Source organism: Balaenoptera acutorostrata, chromosome 3 (genome assembly GCF_949987535.1).
Source record: "Balaenoptera acutorostrata chromosome 3, mBalAcu1.1, whole genome shotgun sequence".
Classification (NCBI taxonomy): Eukaryota; Metazoa; Chordata; class Mammalia; order Artiodactyla; family Balaenopteridae; genus Balaenoptera; species Balaenoptera acutorostrata.
The window spans coordinates 138,980,589-138,997,896 of record NC_080066.1 but is presented as its reverse complement, the minus strand read 5'-3'; the positions used below and the strand labels follow the sequence as shown (position 1 = coordinate 138,997,896).

At 42.0% G+C, this 17,308-nt stretch overlaps 1 protein-coding gene across 3 annotated transcripts in view; it reads right to left on the bottom strand.

The window, feature by feature from the left end:
- The window catches only part of DAAM1 (dishevelled associated activator of morphogenesis 1), a 175,201-nt gene extending 158,421 nt beyond the window's left edge, over nucleotides 1-16,780 (bottom strand). For 2 of the 3 annotated variants that reach the window (XM_057544132.1, XM_057544134.1), the window contains exon 1: nucleotides 16,655-16,780. The gene's annotated coding sequence lies outside the window, so the exon portion shown is untranslated. The other variant, XM_057544133.1, reaches the window with a different exon arrangement.
- Nucleotides 16,781-17,308: the final 528 nt, after the last annotated feature.

Here is a 17,308-nt window from a genome sequence, read left to right as displayed (position 1 = left end):
AATCCTTTCATAATAACCTCTACACCACTGGGTCAAACCATGTTTCCCAAACAAACACACAGGGACTACCTGCCAACATTTGCCTTACCAGAAAGCTCCATAGAATGTGCTGTGCATTTTGTTTGCTTGTTACTTCTTGAACAAAGATGGACAGCCACAGTGCCTCAAAGCAGAGCTCCAGAAAAACTACGTCAACAGAACCATGATAATTCTGAATAGGTGGTCTTCTCTAAAATGTGCTGGGATGTGCTGGGAAACACAGCGCTATATTCTATCACGGGTTACCATAACTATCTAAAATTAGTTTCAAAACACGAACCTTTCTCTCAATGCTTGGAAGAGATTTTTTTTTTCTGTTTAAATTAAAACAAACCTAAAGTGCTTAAATGTAGGAGAAAAGCCACATTCCCACAATATTGATTTATGATATATCGACATCAAGACAATCAGACTGTGATAAGTACAGCATTATTGTAATATTAGGTGCTGTATAGGCAATGCCTTAAATATTTTAGCTAAGCAGCTGAGTATCTGTTTTGCGACACCATATATAAACAAAAAGAACTGGGTATAACATTTCTTTCATCGCGTAAACCATTCTAATGTAAACTTCTGCCTCCCTCCTCATAATATTTGGATTATTTCATTGTTCTACCTCCTATTCTTCCAAACATCTTCAGTCCAATGGAAAAACTACACATCATCTCCCTTGTTCTCTCTGCCTTCAGAAAAGCCTTCTGTATTAGTCTCACTATCAGCAGAAAAACCACTTACAGTAAGAAACCACTGAGCCAAACTCCAGGAAATGCAAATTGGCCACAAAATGGCAGGAGTTGACCTAAGGTTTCCCTTCAGATAATGACGGAAGGGCTTGTTAACATAATTAATTATGCAAATCTGTAGCCAGAGACAGTTAATCACAGAGAAACACTTCAGGTCACTTTAAAATGCGCCTAGAGATCTCGTAAGTTTTTTGCTAAGGGGTTCCATGATTATTTATACATTTGTGAAAAGTCCTGGTGGCTTCATATTTGCATTGCTAATTAATCTCTTTTATGATCTCTTTAAAACACTGGGATTTAAATAGATAAATGGGCAAATAGACCATTTGAGAAAGGAAAAATACAAATAGCCTAGAGAAAAAAGTTCTGTTTAACCAATTTTTAAAAATGCAAATTAAAATACAATGTGATAGCATCTGTCAGTTGCTGAATCACAGATAATTGTAAGATAATGATATTCACAGCATAGACATGAAATGAACGACACTTTAATATCCTGATTCAGCATCAACTGGCAAAACCTTTCTTGAGGACAATTTGGCAGTACTTAATAAAAAACTTTAAAATTATATACCTTTTGACCCATTTATTTCATTTCTAAGAAATATATCCTAAGAAAATAATCTGAAAAAGAAAAAAAATGTTCATAATAGTTTTTTTTTTTTTTTTTTTTTTTAATGATATTCTTGTCTGCTTACATTCTTTTTATGTATGTATGTATGTATGTATGTATGGCTGTGTTGGGTCTTCGTTTCTGTGCGAGGGCTTTCTCTAGTTGTGGCAAGCGGGGGCCACTCTTCATCGCGGTGCGTGGGCCTCTCACTATCGCGGCCTCTCGTTGCCGCGCACAGGCTCCAGACGCGCAGGCTCAGTAATTGTGGCTCACGGGCCGAGTTGCTCCGCGGCATGTGGGATCTTCCCAGACCAGGGCTCGAACCCGCGTTCTCTGCATTGGCAGGCAGATTCTCAACCACTGCGCCACCAGGGAAGCCCCATAATAGTTTTTAATGGGAAAACATTAGGAAAATGATTACCCTATACTGCACATAAAATGGAAATAAATGCTGTCATCTAAGAAGTTTATTGAAAATTTTAATAACCTCACACCCATTAGGATGGCGATTCAAAAAAAACAAAAAACAAAATAAATATTGCAAGGATGTGCACTTTTGTTGGTGGGAATGTAAAATGGTAGAGCTGCTAGGGAAGAGAGTTAGAACTACCATATGATTCAGGCCCTGGGTATATCCCATCTCTGGGTATATATCCAAAAAAATTGAAACATGGTCTCAAAGTGATATTTGCACACCCATGTTCATAGCAGCATTATTAACAATAGCCAAAAGTTGGAAGCAATAAATAAATAAAGTGTTTCAATTCTGATTTCCAATATGATTTGTACATTAAAACAAATTTCGTTGGAGTCTTCAATATTTAATAGGGTCAAAATGTCCTGAAATGGAAAAGTTTGAGAATATGCTGGGCCAGACTATTTCACAACTCTGTAGGGGTAGGAATTAACTTGTAAAAAACACACAGCAATGTAATGGCTTTTATCTATAAGGAAGCAAATGGATTTTGTCTGGCAGAGATAAAATTGATTTATGTAAATGTATAAAAGAAAACATTACATTGTATAGCCCTTTAGGATATTAATCAGTTTTGTATCCACTAGCAAATTTATTCCAGCATTTCTGATTGTGGCTGTTTGGATGGATTGATAGACAGACAGACAGACATATATATGCTCTTCAAATTCTCCTTTGAACTGGTCTTGACAGCTTACTGATTCCTTCACTAATTAATAAGTTAAATAAAAATTGTTGACATGTTTATTTTATAATTGTGAGGATCTTACTTTTTAAACTCTTTGAAAATTATTCTTTTAACATCAACTATCTACAAACAGATCAGTTTCTGCATTACAGGCCGTAAGACTAACCAAACCAGAGAGTTTAATAATTAATAACCTTCTAAAACAGAAAGCACCAGGCCCAGATGGGTTCACTGGTAAATTCTACCAAATATTTAAGGAAAAAATTACACCAATTCTCTACAATCTCTTTCAGAGGATATAAGCAGAGGGAATACTTCCTAACTCTTTTTATGAGACCAGCATTACACTAATAGCAAAACCAAAGATAATAAAAAAAAAGATAACTACAGACCAATATTGCTCATAAATGCAAAATTCCTCAACAAAATATTAGCAGACTGAATCCAACATGTATAAAGAATTATACACCAAAAGGAAGTGGGATTTATCCCAGGTAAGCAAATCACATGATAATATCAATAGATGCAGGAAAAGTATTTGACAAAATTCAACACTCATTCATGATAAAAACTTGCAGTGAACGAGGGATAGAGGAGAACTTTCTCAACTTGATAAAAACTATCTACAAAAAAACAGTCTGCAAGATATAAGGTTAATAATAAAAGTAAATTGCTTTCCTATATACCAACAATGAATGAGTAGAAAGTGAAATTAAAAACAACACTATTTGCATTAGTATCCCCAAAATGAAATACTTAGGTATTCATGTACAAAAAATGTACAAGATCTATATGGGGAAACTACAAAACTCTAGTGAATGAAATGAGAGAAGAATTAAATAAATGGAGAGATACTCCATGTTCATGGATAAGACTCAATATTGTCAAGATGTCAGTTCTTCCCAACTTGCCACACCCATTTGTTTACATATTGTCTATCCTGATGGAAAGTAGTTGGCAGCAGAAACGAAAGATTAGTCACGAACTGATAACTGGTGAAGCTGTGGGTATATGGAGGATTCTCATATTAGCTATATTAGTCATTCTTTGTGTTTGTGTGTAGGAACTTTTAATAACAAAACTTTTTTTTAATCTTCATTTTCACTCTACTTGAAATAAGAAAAGCAGGAATGGAAAGCAATAAATCTGAGGGGGAGGTATCTTAAAAAGACAGAGGGGGTCCTGAAGCATACTTGTGAAGTTTCATCCATTTTGGGATTTTGGATTTTCCACCTTAATAATCATCAGCAGTATATTAGCATAATTTCTGTTATCTGGTATGAAAGGCAGAACTTTAAATGATGCCCCATAACCTTTTGAGGGTGAGTGGAACCTATGAATATGATGAGCTATCACTCTTGTGATTATGTTACCTTATATGGTCAAAGGGAGATTATCTTGGGTGGGCCTGACCAAATCAGGTGAGACCTTAAAATCAACCACTTCTCTAGCTGATTGAAGAAGACACCTAGAAGAAGAAACCAAACATCCTAGAAGAAACCAAACATCCTTGTGTGAACTTCCAGTATAGGCCATGTAGCATAAAATGTAGGTTGCCCCTTGGAGCTAAAAGCAGTCTCTGGCCAACAGCTAGGAGTATTCAGTCCTATAGTCACAAGGAAATAAATTCTGCCAACAGCCAGAGAGCTTGGAGGAATCCTCTGAACCCCAGATGAGAACTGCAGCCTTGGCTGACCCGTGAGTTTTACCCTGGCGAGACCCTGAGCAGAGAACCTAGCCACAGCATGCCTAGACTTCTGACCTGGTGGTGTTTTAAGCCACTAAATTTTGGTAATTCATTATGCAGCAATAAAACTAATATGTCTGGAAAAGCACCTTATACCCGAATAGTACCTCAAAGTCTACCTCTACACGAGTTTATGATCCCAGTGGCACCAAGTGAGTACCTAAACATTCAGCAACTTAACATTTAATGCAGTGTTTCTCAAAGGATCATGAATCCAAATTTGAGAAACCTTGAGCTACATAATCCCTTATAAATGAAATATTCTTTGTCCAACATACACGGTTAGCTTTACAGGCAAGATTATATACCTGAGTGCTTTTTACAGTGTGAAGGCTTCTACAGCAGAAAAATCCTGCAAAATAATCAAATGCAGCAAGTTTAAAGCAAATTGTGACTAAGCCAAACATATCACCAAAACCTTAGCTTATCATCACAGCAGGTATAAAACAGTGCAAAGCTTTCTATCCTTTAATGCCCTAGCTCACAATTAGGAGGTATGAGAAGAATATGAGCCAGATTCCATTACAACAAAATTTCATTATAACAAAGTTTCCCATGGCTCAGGTGGTCCTGAGGAATTATCACAACTATTCTTTGTCCATGTTATACATCTATTTATTTAAAGAAAACATTGAGATGTACATGAAGAAATAGAAAAGTAAGTCAAAGATATTATCCCCCAGGTCTAAAATTCTGTTTCCAAGGTTTTACTTAGTCCAATTCTTTTTAGCCTTTTTTTTTTTTTTTTTGGAATAACAGCTTTGTTTCAACATAATTCACACACCATAAAATTCATTCATTTAAAATGTATAGTTTAGGGGGTTTTAGTATATTTACAAACTGGTAACCATTACTAGTAATTTTAGAACATTTTCATCATCCTTAAAAAAAAAACAACCCTATATTCTGCTTTTTTTTTTTTTTTAACTGTCATTCTTTAACACCATGTCATGCTAACAAATTTTTCTCTAGTACTAGAAAACACTGGCCATCTGAGACTCAAAATCAGCATTTAGGGGAGAAAAGAGCTGAGGGTAAAAGATTTGATCTGCAGGAATAACAGATATTGGAACAACTGATTTGGGATTGTAGAGCATTGCTTCCTATAAGTGACACTGGGAACATTCCTTTGAAAACGTGGACATGATCCAAATAAGCAAAACATGAAATTACTTGCCAGTGAAAAGCAAAGAATCTTTCACTGGGGAGAGTCTTCACCTATTGCACAATGTAATTTGTTTATTTCAGAAGCTGAAGACAGAGGATAATCTGAGCTTTATTTAGTAAAACAAGAGTTCTGTATTCCAAAGGGAAAAATCTGGGATTTAAAACAGCATTCTGATATGCTCACACCCAGTGTAAAAACATTCTTTACCTGCCAAGTGAATAAACAAATGATGCTTTAAGGTGTCACTTCCATAGCTTATGAGATAGTCCATAAAATGCTCAATATAATATTTTCCCCTTAACTTAGTTATTCACTTACCTCTGCTATGCTTGATAGGAATTTGCATCTAATCTGATTATTCTAAGTGAAATCCAAGTAAAAGGAGCCATTTTATTGTGTTTCCCACCTTTGGTAGTTATAACTCAGAGACTCTGAAATCCTCCATGATGGCCCATGGCATAGGCCAAGTTAGGAAACTTGTAACAAACAAATCTGCCTCATGTTTATGAAGCCAGAGATGAGTCTGATCGGAAACTCACTCTGAGTGACAAGGCAAGTTTGAGTGCTGCCAAAGCCCAAGTTTTTGAGTCAAGTTTCACAGACATTCTTTTTTGAGGGAGAGAAAAAAAGGCGGACATCAGTCTGCTGCGAATCCTTTACAGAGTTCTTCCCTCACTGCTGACTTGAGATAAACTGTCATTTTTAAAGGTAAATGACTTTTTCTTTTTTTTAAGCATTTTGGCGTTTGATAATAACAACAGAGATGATCTTTTCTTTCCCCAAAGCCTCATCTTCTTTATCCACAGATAACTTTACTGACCTACCAACACAGGCTATGGGCTTCAAAGTTGTTTTCCCGCTAGCGCTGGTGGGCTCGCCCTGACCCAGCGTCAGTATCTCACAGAGTCCCCTGCTGTGACCAAGGACATGTCCTTAAACTATGCCTGGCCTCCCAGGCAGTGGTCATGGAAAAATGGAGAAGTGACCCTGAAGAGTCTAATCCACTGACCTTCACTTTGCTCTAACCAACTACCCAAATAAATAAAAACAGCAGGATAGCTTGGTCTCCCAGATGAATTCCAATTTACCCCTAAATATCCAAGCCTGGTCCAATGTTTAAAATTTCCAGGCCATCCAAAATCTGTCAACTGGCTTTCAAGGGCCCAATTTTGCTCCCCAGGGGACATTTGGCAATGTCTGGAGACATTTTGGTTGTCACAGCTGGGGGAAAGTTTGCTACTAGCATCTAGAGGGTAGAGGCCCAGGATGCTAACAAACATCATACATGCACAGCACAGACCCCAACAACATAGAACCATCCCGCCTAAAATGCCTAAAAGGCTGAGATTGAGAAACCCTGGATTGGGTCATTTGCCAGCCCAGAGCTGGATAAACGTTTGAAGAGACTCTTATTGCAATTTAATTTAGTTTAAAACGGGGATTGAAAACTCAAATGCCTTAAGGGCCAAGGAGGTAAAGAAATATCACATAAACAAAGTGGCTGTGTATGAGGCACTAGGGTGTTGTGAGGTCAGTGACAAATCAGAGTGTAAATGCTCACTAAAACCATTCCTTTTTTAAAAATAACACTGTGTTGGCCAAATAAAACATGACTGTTGGCTACATCCATCCTGTGTGGCAATGGTGGTAATCAAATTCTGGTTTAAAGAGATGATCAATTTAAAGAGAAGTGGATGGTCACTCAAAGACACCATCTAGCCTCATGCCTTACTTATATCCTACAGAATTTCCTAAGCCCCAGGACTGGAGAACGTGACTAGAAGCTGTTTAGTTAAGGAGATTAGAGATCAGATGTTGAGGGTTTAGCTCCAGCTAAGAGCAAGGTCTCAGAAACCTTGTGCAGAGACCAATGTTGGAAATTCTGAAGGTGAAAAAATAGAATTCCCCTCACTGATCTCCATTCTAGGGAAACTCAGTGGACATTACATCAACGTTACACAGTGCCATATAAGTGAGGTCATTATGTTAAGATGAAACCATTCTCATAAAATTTTAGAATTTCCACATTGTTTCACAGATGAGGAAACAGAGGCCCAGGAAAGTTTAAAGGAACTGCCAAGATTACCCAAATCTAAACCTAAAATCAAATGGTGTTTCTTTTTCCTCTGTGCAATTGCCAAGCAGCAACCAAAAGGCGAAGGGATTTTATTCAAGGTGTCAAATATTCATGTCTAAACTCTCGACCAACATAAAGAAGTTATACGTAGATGTTAAATACTCAGCATCATCCCCTTTCCCTGTCAGAAAAATCATTAATCCATTTGCCCCAAGTCGTTGTTTTAGGATCTCTTTTTCACATAACAGAAAAATTTAAAGCAGGTTAAATATTTCCAGCCCTCCTTTCAGATTAAGCTGGAGAGAGGAAAGCCAAGTCAGCAATTGGAGCACAAGGAGAAGGAAGCCCCAAACTGAACATCCCCGTGTGGATGCATGCTTTCTGTTGGAGGAATTCCTGGCCTGTATAAACAAAGGCAATCCAGAGGGAAACAAATGATAAGATAAGTGAAACCCAATAACTCCCTCTGTCCTCCCTTCCACCTACTTCCCCCAACTTGTTCCATCAGAAAAACAATCTGAGCTTGGGAGAATTAAAATGTAAGCCATCCCCTCTCTGCTGCCACACAGCTCCCTATTCTAAGTAGGAGGTTGGGGGGAAGACCATTTGTAAGGTCGGTGAGTGTGGCTCCCCTGGTATGGAACCTGGCCACAGGGGACCACGGTCTCCCTTTGCCCACAGAGAGGTTCCTGGCAACGAAGTAGGTCACTGGTCCTTCAGACTCAAATTACAATCCAGGGCTTCCCTGGTGGCGCAGTGGTTGAGAATCTGCCTGCCAATGCAGGGGACACGGGTTCGACCCCTGGTCTGGGAAGATCCCACATGCCACGGAGCAACTAGGCCCGTGAGCCACAACTACTGAGCCTGCGCCGTCTGGAGCCTGTGCTCCGCAACAAGAGAGGCTGCGATAGTGAGAGGCCTGCGCACAGCGATGAAGAGTGGCCCCCACTTGCTGCAACTAGAGAAAGCCCTCGCACAGAAATGAAGACCCAACACAGCCATAAATAAATAAATAAATAAATAAATAAAATTACAAAAAAAAAAAAGGAATGCTATCTTTAAAAAAAAAAAAAAAAGCATTAAAAAAAAAAAAAATTACAATCCAAGGAGTATAGTAGGAAAAGGTGAGGTATGGAAGAAAGGTACCTTCCATCACAGGAAAAGAAAAGAAATTGGGTCAAACTAAAAATTTTATATACTTAAAAAAAAAATTTTTTTTTAATCACTTCCTTAGCATAAAATATGAAGCAAGGCAGTCTCTTGCCATGGTTCCTGGAACTGTAGTTGTAAGTGTCACCTACTCATTGAGTGTCAAGCCCTAAATGGGTCACAGAAGTTTTCTAGTCCAATCTAATCTCTATTCTTGATTTTAAAAATACAAAAATATAATAACATGCCTTTCATTTAACCTTCTGAGGACATAATGAAGTCTCAGCTATCAGCTTCAATTCCAGCAAGATTCATTCCACACCCTCTCTGACTTTTAGTCTGAATGACCATTGAGCGCTGAGCAGGGAGGGGGGGTGTGGGGAGGAGAACCTCTAATGCAAACAAGATTGCCACACACAAACAGAGTGGGAAACAAACAGAAATGTTATTGTTGTTTCTTTTGCCACCATCATCCTAACTCAAATAGCCACCGCTAATATGGGGTAACTGTGGCAGCATTTTTTTTTTTAATTCCTAAATCATTTACCTTGGCCAAAACCATATGACATTTTCTATATTCAAAATTTCACCAACTTTCAAGAGTAGAGAATGCAGCAAGGACCTTTAAATGGTCTGATTTGTCCATTTCATTTCCTTTAACTTTTTACAATAAGTTTCGTAGTAAATTCTCAGGATTTAGAAGGGTCCCTAGTCTAACCCTCTTGTCACAGAACTGTAGTTTCTAACTTAACTCGTGTCTAGACATTTCACTGCTCAGTTTTACCAAATCTCTATGAATCAAATACAAATTTAAGCCTAGACACATGTGAATAACCTAACTCACCTGGTGAATGACGTTGGGCACGATCCTTCACTCTTCTTCCAGGGTGCAAATCTGCAGAATTTTATGGGAGAAGGAAGAGTGAAGCCTAGAATGGGCACCAAAACACACACTAATGACTGTGGTCACACCACCAAGAAAGGGAAGGAAAAGACCAAGGCTATGTTTTAGGAAGCTGACCCTGGTCCTGACCCACACTCTTCACAGGAGGACACCTGTCAGAAGCATAAACATAGTTCCTAGGCAAACTGCTGGTGAAGCCCTACCTCTGACTTATGGGGTCTGAAAAAACTAAGACCCTCATCAGTTCATTTTATAATATGGCATCATCTTTTGCCCTTAGTGATGATGGCTATGCACTGATATATCCACAGGGTCTATCCTCCACTGTCTAGTGTCCTTTGTGACCAAGAGCATGATGAGTTAAAAAAAAAAAAAAAGTTACTAGGATTACAGGTGCAGTTGGTGACTCCAAGACAAGGCAAAGCTAACCCATGCCCTTGACCTGGTTTGTACGTCACTAACAAACTGAGCTTAGCCAGTAAGCCAGAATATAAGAACTCATCTCAAAAAACAAAAGATGGGCATCTGTATTGCCCAGACAATGCCCAAAGCTCAGATCTAGGCTATCTACACTTGGAAGTCTAAATTCAGACAGTCCATCAGATGGGCAATGTCTGCCAATCGTACAGAAGGTATTTTTTTCAGAAATGAAGAGGACAAAGACCAGTTTAATACGTGTCCCTAATTGTGTGCCTGGCAGAAATACAAGGAACCTTCAACTCCGATCCTGGTGCAATTTATAGAACAGAATGAGCTCAGGTTATTACTAAAGGTGAATGACATACTTAGGAAATGTAACAAGCTGAATTTAAAAAAGCTTCTGAAACTAATGTCTGTTAAATGAATATTATGTTTGAGCAGCCTAAGGTCTAAGAAGTCTTTTGTTTTCATTTTCCCTTCCTGGCAATATGCTGTTAGGGCATAACTTTCCTATTATTTCTCTAAATGACACAGTTTGTTTTATTCAATTGCCTTCATTAAATATTGTCAAAATGGCACAATATCCAGTGTTAAGCCAAAAGTAAAAGATCTATTGTAAATCAGGAAATCACACCAACTACACTGGAAATTGAACTTGCTTGCCTAGTTTTCCACATTTAATTCACAATAGTGGCTATGGTTTAAAAGAACTGCAACTGTATATTTGGTGCCAAATTTGCTCCATTGTAAAAGTAAGTCTCTCTTCTAAGGTGAGGGGGGAAAAAGCTTATTTTAATACGTAAGGATACCCAGTATTAGATTATGTGTTTGACTACTACTCAAGTTTTCATTTTCTTTTCAAAAGAGCTTTCACAATTTATGTTAAAAGACAACAGGGAGTTGGGAAGCTAAGAAGTTATGGAAGTCTTAACTCTCAAGACAGGCTTCTGTGGCCCTGTTCTGGGTGAGAAGGGCTTTCTTCAGGTAAGGGATTCAACCTACTGAAAAGTTATCTCAGTTAACAAGAGGGTCTAATGCTGGACAAACTCCACATAGATTCAGAGATGGCATTTAAGAACATTTCCTTTTTCGAATAATTTGCCTATCATTCACAAAGCAAAAGGGAGGGAGTTCAAAACTTCTTAACATTCAAATAAACAAATGCAACATTTTAAATCTCATACCTGTTCCAGAAAATCAGACTCTAAGAAACCATTAAGTGAAGAAGCAGTTTTACTCTTAGTCAACTCAGCACTTGTTGACCCAGCACTGTTTCAGAATCAAGAGACACAAAGGAAGTTGTGATTCCCCCAACTCAATGGAGAGAAAAGAATAACATATAGGAAAACCAGAGGCAAGGCAATAGTGGGGGAGTGTAAAGAACTAGAAGCCTGGGTCCCTAACAGGGTCTGCCAGTTCTTAGCTGTGTGACCTGAGCTCGGTGAGTTCCTTAAGTTCTTCATGCCTCAGTTTCCTCAGCTGTAAAATGGTGATAACAGTACCTACCTCATGCAGCTGTGGAGGAGTCCATGGTTAAGCTCATGTAAAGTATAAGGAAAGGCCTGACCCAAGCTTAGCACCTCACATCCCTTGACTGTTGGCATCACATTAGGTACGAGTGTTTGGTTGTGTGGTCAGGCTGAGGGCGCTAAGGAGCAAGGACCCGGGCGGGGTGGTGAAAGCGGAGGGATAGGCAGGGAAGGCTTCCCAGAAGCTATGGCGCTCAAGCTGGATCTGAGAGCACAGGGAGAATTCAGATGCTCAGAAGAGTGCCCATTCCAGATGAGGGGAGCCATTACTGCAGAAAGTCACAGACAGGGGTAAAAACCAGGTGTGCTTAAACATCAGCAGGGAAAATAAGCTCACCAAGGCTGAGGGTATATTTGGTAACCTCAGATTAATGGATTAATGGGCAGGGGAGGGGCGGTGCTCAGGCTCTGTGTGCTTGTTGCTATGCTCCTAGGACTTAACATTTAAATCATTTTTAGATATGTGTACTATGAATGCAAACTCACTCTGAAATGCTCATTTCTCTGTTTTTGGAACAGTGGAAAGGATGCCAGAAAATACAAAGGTAAATTTTTTATTGCTGTGGAAATAGTCTGCTGGAGTGGAATGTAGGTCACCAAAATCAACTTGCATCTCGTCTTCATCTGTCCCTCTTTCAGTGGAGGCAATAAGTGGTAGCCTGAAGGAAGGGGGAGGAGGGGCACTTCAGATCCATCCTTCAATTCCAATCTCTATCAGCCACTCAGCCACTCCAAGCACAACCCTCAATAGAGGTATCCTAGGACAGCCCCAGCCTGCCCCCCCCAGCCCTGCCAATCTACAGAAAAAGCCCTCCTTACCCAGTTCTGAAATATTTACCTGTGCTAGCCGTTGCCTCTAAACCGAGCTCTCAGGGAAACCACTATCATCTGATGCGGTAAGTGTTTAAGACATACATTCACTTAAAAGATTCCTTCCATTACCAAGTTAGAAATTATGGTGCCAAAATAAGTGATAGTAGTCCACATTCCTTGTCCAAAGAAGAAAAATCATAAAACAGAAGAATTTTCATTTTGACTAGTGCCCCCTCTAGAGATTCAACAAGTTTGCTAAACTAAGTTGGCAAAGTTGCTTTGTTTCCTGAAATGTAAGGATAGACTTAACACTTGGAAATACCAGGAGCATGACACGAAGCCAGGGATGGCCCCACAGAAGTTACAGGCTCTGTGATTATTTCCTGAACCAAACACCTAAAGCTCTCAGTGGTACCAAACTCTGTTGGAAAAGCTTGTTTCCCCTGATCCAACAGCTGTAAGTTTTTAAGTAATTGCACAGAAGACCTCAAGATTCTCAAGCCAAAGCCACTCTTTATACTATCCCCCAAATATTTACAAAATGAAACACTTTCAGTCTTAACTATGTTTTGTTTGTAAACACCTTATTTGTTCTGATGACCACAGTCTCAACACTAAAAGCAGCCTTTTAAACAAAGTAGCTCAAATAAAACCACACGCAGACACACACGAATTCTTAACACCCAGAGGCGTGTCCACAAAGCAAGAAAGCCAGGGTTCAAATTCCTTGGCACCTCTTCACTGAGCTCCTGTAAGCACCACCCAAGGACATGACCCACTGCACCCTCTTTACTATCACACCTCCTCACTAATTTACACTTCGGAAAACGCACAGAATGCAACTTACTGGATGATAACTGAATGCTACAAATATTGGACAAATGTCTTTTACCCTGTTCCCCGCTCACATCAGCCAGCCTGAACAACTTACCCCTGTTTATAGAACAACCCCACCCCAAATGAGAGAGCTATTGCCCACTCTTCTACCGACATGGTGCCTCTGGGGCCATTGGCAGCCTGGCAAAAGTCTCTAGGTATCTTTGCCTTGGTCTCTCTCCCTGTTCCCCTGCCATATACCTCCTGGGAAAGTTATCTGGGCCAAGGACAGTACAACAGAGAGAAATCTAGAAACGTCTGGTTTGGGGTAATAAGAATTGTATTAAGAATTAATTATAGGGGGAAAAAGTCTCTGTGAGTGAATATATTCCAAAAGCAAATAGTTACAATTCAACGATTTCAAACACATGGAAGGCCGTTTATACCTCGTCACATGCTACACAGGAGTTTTGGTTTATGCTGAGATGAAACTGCTTGACAGAAAACTAAGAGGAATATTACAACTGATGACAAAACTATCAGTGGAAAGAATACAGATCTTGGATCTCCAATCATGGTTCTACTAGTCAGTAGTGATTTAACAAATATTTATAAAATACCTACCAATGGCCAAACACCGCTTTAAATGCTGGATAGACAGGGATAGACAAGACAAAGACTCTGCTCTCAAAGACCTTCACGGAGTGGGAAAAACCCACACACATTGGAATTGTTATCAGAATTATAGGGAGTCAGAAGTACGGAGATAACTGAAGGAGATTTCAGTCAGTGCTAACTTCTACGACAAAAATAGTGAGTGAAATTTCTGATCCTGTTTCCTCGTGGGGATGTTACCACCTACTTAAAACAAGATGATGAATGTCAACCGCCTGGCACACAGCAACCCCAAGCATTTACCTGCACACGAATGTACACGCATAGATGTTAGCAGATATACACCTTCCCCCCTTAACTTTAATGTCTGTGATAATCCACTTTGGTATGAAATGAAAGCAGAAGGTAGGCAAAATGTTTGCATAATTCAATTACTCTTAATGCAGTTAAATTACAAATAACTGCCTTCGACAAGAATCTATTAAAAGTCAAAATCTAAACAATTCTACGATAAAAGGATAAATAGAAGTCCAGATACTAGGATAATAGTAGTAGTAGTCGTAGTAGAACCAATATTATAAATACTAATATAGCTGCCTTGCCCACTTTGAGGGATTACTATGAAAAGTCGGGCTATTTTGCCATACAAGTAAGGCTCAGAGATATTAACCCAATGTCACAGTGTCAGAAGCTGGGCTTAAACTCTCATCTTCAGATTTCTTTGAGAAAAATAAAAGACAATGAACAACTCCTTCTTGGAGTCACAAGATTTTATACCGAAAATCAACTTTAGGAAAACCACTGTGCCCCTCTTCCCACATCACCAATGACTGAGGTTCCCAGAGGCAGAGGGTTCACTCCAGAATGGGGAAGCCAGTAATGACAGAGCCAGAGAAGGACCCAGGCTTCCTAGATCCCAACCCTCTCAAGGATCTGCATCCTCTAGACAGGTCTTTAGATTTCATGAGAACCACAAGGGATAGCCGTGGCTTCCAGAATTCAATTTCAGTTATTACTTGTCCCTAAAAACTTCCAGTGAATTGCACCTAGGGCAAATTGAGGACCTTTACTGGTGGCCAGGGAGCTCTCTTCACGCATAACAGAGAACTCCCTCCTGGAGAAAGCTGCCTACAGCACTATAACATACGTTATTAGGAAAATGTATGTTTTCATTTTCTTGAAATGAGAGATCAGCCTGAAAGGAGAGAGATCTTTTGATTGTAATTTTCAGAGTTTGCCTCAGGGCAAAGGCTCTTAACAGCTTTTTCTGGGGAGGGAGGTGGAGAGACCAGGTATGGGGACGCGAGAGGGAAGGGGGTCTAAAAATTGTGTCCAAGCTATTTACAAGAGAACGGAGAGAGCCCGGGGCTGTGAAACCGGTGACTAGGAGAGAACAGCTGGGCCCAGGGAGAGCATCTGACCACACCTACTGGCCACGCCCTCCCAGCTGCCCGCAGAGCCACACTGAATTGAAACAGCAGTGGGAGCAGTTAAGATTCCGACGGCAGGAGTCGCCATGGCAACGGGATTCATCTTGCAGGCAAACCCCGCTTCAATTCACCAGGTCCTTCTCGAGCCTCAAGAAACTACCAACTCAAGAGGAGCAAAACGGTCACGGGTGGCATTTACTCTTGATGCTCTCCTGCGGGTGAAGATGGGAGGCGGGGTGGGGAACGGGGGTTGGAGTGTATTCTATTCCTGGGTCCCCTAAAATATTTTATGGGCGCAAGAGACAGAACATCCCAATCGCAGGCTGCGAGCAACTTGAGAACAGAGCCTTTAGCAAGGGTTTGATGAACAAGTAAGAGAAAGGAAGGATAAGAGTGCTAGGGAAAGGAAATCCAGAGGACTTTATATAGTTCTCGGGCGCCGCGCACGTCTCCAAGCGGATCACAAGCAGTTGGATTTTCACCACCAGCTGGGAAAAGCGATTACCCAGCCCTCCTGCCCCACTGCGAGTCGTATCGTTAGATTATTCGACACTCCCTACCGCTTTACCACCTCCCAGCCCAGCGCTCCGGGCAGACGCTTTGTCCCAGCTCAGGTGCTCTTTGTCGAGGGAGCCATCAGTGCAAGGGGCACCAAGATGCGCCCTACCCAGAGGGACGGGAGGCGGGAGCGCTCTTTGGCGCCTCGAACCCGGTCCGCAGGCTGCGCAGCCGCCCCTCGCTGCTGTCCGCCAACACCCCTCGCTCCTTCCGCAACGCGGGTTTCCCTCCTCTTTCTGGTTTGAGACCTTTAGCTTCCAACTTTGCCTAAATTACAGTCACCCCATCCCTTTCGAATGAGTCTTGAGGTGAGGGTGCCCGGGATGGTGGGGGTTCTGCTGGGACGCGAACGAGTAAACGAGTCCCTCCTCTTCGGTCCACACCTCCGAGTCTACCAAGCCTGCCTCGGGATTGTCCCTCCCGGACCAGCAGCTCCCGACAGCAGCAGTGCCCGCAGCACTCAGCCAAGGCCACGACCCCCAGCGCCCCAGCCCCGGGGTGGCAGCAGCAAGGCGGCGAGTGGTACCCTGCCGGCTCTCTTGGCATCCGAGCACCTCAGAAAGAAAGAAGGGAGGCACCCCCGTCCTCGGGGGCGCCTTCCCCCGGTCTCGCCTTGCTTTGCACCGCGCTTGCAGCCATTTTCCCAAACCCTACTTGGCAGCCGGGAGCTGTCTAGGTCCTGTTCCCACCCAGACCCAACCTGAAGGACGGGTTTAATATTTACCTACTGGCCCGGGAGCTCCGGGGAAGCAGCGGGAGGGCGCGCCGCTAACCCAGCACCGGGCCCGAAGAAGCACGCCCACCCCCGCGCCACCTCGCGGTGCCACTTAATGAAGGAGTGCGGCGGGCGACGCGGCACGTCCCCCTTACCTGAGCAGCCCCCGCATGCTGAAAAGGCGGCTCTGCGCTCCGGGTACAATGGGATCCGGTTAAACAGTTTCCTTCACAGCCGCTCGTAGGTTACCAACTCGCAGGTGACATCACCCTCTCCTCGCCTGATAGGATACAATGCGGCGCCCACTGCGCATGTACTCCCGGGCAGGGCCCGTACTCTCCTGGGAGTTGTAGTTCACATTCCACAAGCAGAGCCTGGGTAGCTACGCTACTGAGGGTGTTGAAACTACACTTCCCGACGCATTCCTGGGGCACTTCTTCCCCGCCCCCAGCCCCGCCCCCGCCGCGACCCGCCCCCTCCCCGCCCTCCAGCCTTGCAGTGTTAGTGTTGGTCTTTCAAAAACCGAGCTGCGGACTCAGCGGGCGAGAGTGGGGGCTGGCACCCTTCGGTCATGCCCTTTGACTTGACCTCCACTCGGTCCCATGCGGGCTCTGAGGGACCAGAGGGGTCCGGGGCTAGTGTACACCAGCCAGGCAGCTCTGACCAACCGGACTCTGCTGGCCCCAGCTGGAAAGAGAAGATGAAGCCTTTCACTGCCTTCCCTACGCGTAGCAACTAATTAATAGGATGCATTGGTTTTATTGGTTAAATACGGTCCTGGAATTCCCCCACGGCCCGGAGGATGAGGG